This window comes from Sinocyclocheilus anshuiensis, unplaced genomic scaffold (assembly GCF_001515605.1).
Source record: "Sinocyclocheilus anshuiensis isolate Anshui unplaced genomic scaffold, SAMN03320099.WGS_v1.1 scaffold1170, whole genome shotgun sequence".
NCBI lineage: Eukaryota > Metazoa > Chordata > Actinopteri > Cypriniformes > Cyprinidae > Sinocyclocheilus > Sinocyclocheilus anshuiensis.
In genome coordinates this window covers 1,128,263-1,133,450 of record NW_015538055.1, presented here as the reverse complement: position 1 = coordinate 1,133,450, position 5,188 = coordinate 1,128,263, and the positions used below count along the sequence as shown (strand labels likewise).

At 35.4% G+C, this 5,188-nt stretch overlaps 1 protein-coding gene across 2 annotated transcripts in view; it reads left to right on the top strand.

The window, feature by feature from the left end:
- The window catches only part of nf1a (neurofibromin 1a), an 85,891-nt gene that overhangs the window by 48,833 nt on the left and 31,870 nt on the right, over window positions 1–5,188 (top strand). The window lies entirely within an intron of this gene.

Sequence of the window (5,188 nt, the reverse complement as noted above, 5' to 3'; positions counted from 1 at the left end):
TACTGTACGTTTTTTTATGACTGCCGTATTCGCAAGTATTTTCCAAGCAAATTAAGTGCACGTTTTTATCATGTGTAAAATTACTGATTAACATGGCGGATAAAAGCAGTTCATTTTTTTTCACCAAAAATATACTATAGGTCTACTACTTACAGAACTCGGGTGATTTTTCAAACTTGATGAGCTGTTGTTGTTGGCCAGTTTCAAATCGCATATTTGGCACACTGCCTTTGTCTTGTCCTCACTCAATTTAAAGTGCTCCCACACAGCTGAGGTCTTTGGCATTTTTGTCTTCTCTTCCAGATTAAATGAATCATGACGTTCACTCATGGGCGATTCATATTCAAGTGTAGGGCTGGGCAAAAAAAAAATCGATTTTCCGATTAATCGTTTTTTTAAAATGACGTCGATTCGATATCGATTCTCAAAAGCCGCGAATCGATCTTTTCCAGTATTTATTTCAGCACACATTTAAAACAAATCTGATTAACGTGAATCTTATCATTAGTCTTCTCCACTAGATGTCACCCTTATTTACCTTGCGCGATGTTACAACAGAAATCCTGTCATTCATTCAGCACTTATCATGGTCATACGCGTGATTCGCAATGCTCAGGTGAAATGCTATAGTAATACTATAATCTGCGGAATCTGCATTTGATATCACGCATAAGGCGCCATGATTTCCGCAATGAATGAATGGCGGATGGTGCGGCGCACTTTTTTGTTTACTACACACATACTAAAGCGCGGATGACGCTCGCGGTGTTTTCAACCCGTCAAAATAAAAGTTTAGTTTAATGTTCTACGGTCAGAATATATTACTATTTAGCAGTCTTAAGACTCAATGCTACTACTGCTAATAAATATTAATAAATATTTATTTTTAAAGGAATAATCACATCTGTTTTCTTTTTAATTTTAACAGTAAACCTCTGTTGTGCAGCACTTTGTTTGCCAAAAAATAAAAGGGTTTAATTTTCATTTGATTAGGATAAATTAAATTAATGTTTTATGCCTTCATCTGATTACCAGAAAAATTAAGAACATTTTATAGGGCCCTATTATTGTTTAAAAAAGGACCCTATACAAAAAAAAGAATAGGTTTAAAATACAGGCATGTGGTTCTTAATTTCTTTTTATTAATTCACCATTTGTAAACTGATGTTTACTGTTCATTTTTTAGAAATATCAATAGCATTTGTATTAAAACTATATTCACTGAATGTAATCAAAAAAATCGAGAATTGAATCGAGAGCTTGCGAATTGAAATCGAATCGAATCGGGACATCTGAATCGATACCCAGCCCTATTCAAGTGCGAATGAGAACCGTTTTGCGGAGGATGCCAGGTGTTGAAAAAAAAAAAGAATATTCGAATCTCAAAATTGAAAATCGAATGCCAATCCACCAAACGAATATTCGAATAATCGAATATTCTGGTCCAGCCCTACTTTTTAATAGGGGTGCGCCGGTCCGATATTCAATATCGGTATCGCTCCAATACTGGCATTTTCTGCAGGATAGGGTATCGGTCAGACGAGGCCGATCCAAATCCGATACTGTGCTTATTCTATTCTGTTATTGTTAAGCGCCACAAAAGCCACAAACACATAATAAAGCACCATAAAGTTTTCGTGCACTATATTTCACTATATTTTAAGTGTTCTGAAGCCGTTCCACAGTTTAATGTGAGGTACATGTGAATATTTAAGTCAAGTTCACGTAAACTCTTGTCTTTGCTGCGGCTGTCTGTCATCCTCCATTCAGAATTCAAACTGCGCGTTAGGGCTGTGAAATATATCGAAATTATCGAAATATCGCAAATGTACATATCGCAATATGCATATCGCTACGGCTTGCAATATGTGGGGCCATGAACAAAAGACAAAGAGAAAATCATTCACCGCTCTTACCTAAATAACTTTTGTAGCTTAAATAAGAATCAGTGCATATTGAATTCGTAGAGTAAATACTAAGCAGTGTTGTATTTTTCCTTTTTATTATTCAGTTCCTAAACGCATGTTAAAATGATTACACTAATGTTAAAATGAAATTTTTATGTAATGCTAGAGTAAAACACTACCGTTCACTTTCAGAAGTTCTTGTAGGGTTGCTTTCTTCTCACAAAAAGTGAAACATGTATGCTAGTTTTATTAGAATCAGAATGAGCTTTATTCACCAGTTAAGTGTGCGCAAACACAAGGAATTTGTTGTGGTTTTACAGGAGTTCTTGATACATACATGCATACAAATAACCATATATACAGTGGGTACGGAAAGTATTCAGACCAACAGCTGAGTAAAACGGTTTCATCTGAGCATGTGGCACTTTAAGCATTATCGTATCGCATATCGAATATCGCATTATTTCATGAGTTATCGCATATCGCATTTTTCTTCAATATCGCACAGCCCTACTGCGCGTCATGTTCGGTTACGACAGTCAAGACGATAAAACTCTCTCCCAGATGATTCAATGTTCCTAATATTATGCTTGATCTGTAAATAAAGATAAATGGTTTTGCTTAAAAGGACTTTATCTTGCTGGAGTTTCGTGCTGTTTCTAAATCGTGTTACTTTCTACCTGGTGTCTGTTAGATCACAACACTGTTGTAGAGAGCACTATGATCTTCACGAGCACCGTAAATTTAAAACTGTTAAAAGAAAAGGCTCAAACTATCACACAGATATAATACACTACGCATCAATATCTCTTCCCTTTGTGCTTTGAACTTTTCTATGGGGAGTGCTGCGCACTGTGACTCCGTGTTGCTTCAAGTGCATTCTGCGCATGGGATGCGCATAAGCGCTTTGTGCTGTTCTGTATTTGGAGCCTTTCGTATTATAATATTTTTGTGCAATGAAAGATTATTAATAGCCTTTCTTGTTAGTCTCATCTGTCATATAGTGCTGCCTCATTACTGTGCTATAAATTTAAAAGAAATTACCTTTAATTTTACAGTATATTTATTTATATATAAATATATTACTTGTTTTTCATTAATGAATTTTACAACAATACAAAGAGCAATGTGTATCATTTTACCAGATTTAGTCCTACACTTATTCACTTTTATTTGTTCCCCATTAAATGTTTTTTCCCGCTAATTTTAGATTTTATAAAATTGTTGTGCACTCATGATTTCTCTAGAGTAGCTTTTGCTACTAAATTATCCACTAACCTAGTTTATAATAGTATTTATCATAGATTGATTATATATATATATATATAATTTATTTATTTTTTTCTTTATAATGAAGTTGTCTGTATTTAGTATTGTGTGTAACACATAGGGGTGTGCGATATTGACAAAAACATGCAGTGAAAGAAAACACACTAAATGCGCACACGCACTAGTCTAGACTTCACGTAATGTATGCCTGCGCTCTGTAGGGATGTTTTGAATGGTTTTTGCAAAATACTCGATAATGTCAAATCGCACATCGTTAAAACAACAATTACGATATTATCGCAGACGATATACATTGCACACCCCTAGTAACACACAACAGAGTGACGATCATGTCAACACACATTGAGGTATATAAATTCAACACTGATTTAAAACAAACTGCACTGGTATCGGATCGGTATCTGCAGATACTCAGAATTTTTGGCATCGGATCGGGATCGGTTCTGAAAAAGTGGTATCGAGCCAGCCCTACTTTTTAAGGTACAATTACTTAAAGGGGTCATAGGATGCCCATTTTCCACAAGTTGATATGATTCTTTAGGGTCTTAATGAAAAGTCTGTAACATAGTTTGGTTAAAATTTCTCAATGGTAGTGTAAAAAACACCTTTTTTACCCTGTCAAAAACAGCTCTTTTCAAATCAAGCCGTTTTTGTAGCATTTTCCTTTAAATGTTAATGAGCTCTGCTGACCCCGCCCCTCTCTTCCGAGCTGCTCTCAGAGAGACTGTTTACTTTGTTTACTTTAGCCAGTTGTTGAAACTTGCTAATTAGCACATTATTAGGAAAGGCGATTTGCAAAGATTCATTACAAAACATTATACTCACTTCTTCTGTAGATGAGGCTGGATCATGAATGATTCGTGCGAACATAGACGCATTTATGTAGATCGGGGGCGCATTCCCTTCAGAAACAATGTAATCCACTGCGAGTTCAGCGGCTCAGATGTCGGGAGTAAATGACGACTGCTATGTTCATTATTACATCCATTTACATTTAGTCATTTAGCAGACGCTTTTATCCAAAATGACTTAAAAATGAGGACAATAAAAGCAATAAAAGGATTTTTATCATTATAGGGTGGTTGTGTACACACACTGCCAACACACATTTCAGTTCAAACAACTTGTAAAAGTGCATGTAGCATCCTATGACCCCTTTAAGGTATAAAGGTTTACATCAGCTTTAAGAGGTATCGGGTAGTCATAGGTTGAAAGTTTAAATAATTGAAAGTTTGTAAATCAGTTGAATGATCATACTCATACAATTTTTAGCAAAGGTTAACACAGTGTCATGTTGTTCTTTGGTTGTTCATTAATTCTGTTAAAATACAAAACTGATGGCTCAGTTTTTTCATCTCTCTCATTGTTGTTACATTTACCTATTAACTTGGATAATATTGGGAAGACATTAGGTCAAGAAGTCTGCTAAGCAGTCAGTGATCATAATATAAAATATATTTGTAGACACATTGTTTAAAAGCAGCATAACAAAGAATGGTGCTTTATAAAGTCTTTAGTGAGCAAGCCAAATGAGAGAGTGGCAAATAAAAGCCAATAAGATGTAGAGGTAGATGAGAAAGTTCCAAGACTAATCCCCTCTTCCTTGGACCGGCACATATTTAAATAAACTGCTGGGAAAACATTTGAACTTGTGTCACCAAATACATCAAGGATATTATTTACTTTTTAAAGCAAGCTCTGCTGTATTTTCAAAGAGTGCTGGTGCCGACTGTTTTCCGTTAGCACCAGTTTTGTGCGTGTTTCCCCCTGTTTTTGTTGTAAGCAGAAGGAAACCCCTCTTTATGGAGTGCTGGCATTCATTTGATCAATTTACCATCCTGTGCAGGAATGTAAAATGGCTAGCCAAGCTTGATGATTCCCATATAGCAAAGAGCGGTACCATGGGATTGCTCTGACATCTGGGGAAACCAGTATATATATATATATATATATATATATATTTATATTTATATTTGTTTTCAGAGACTATC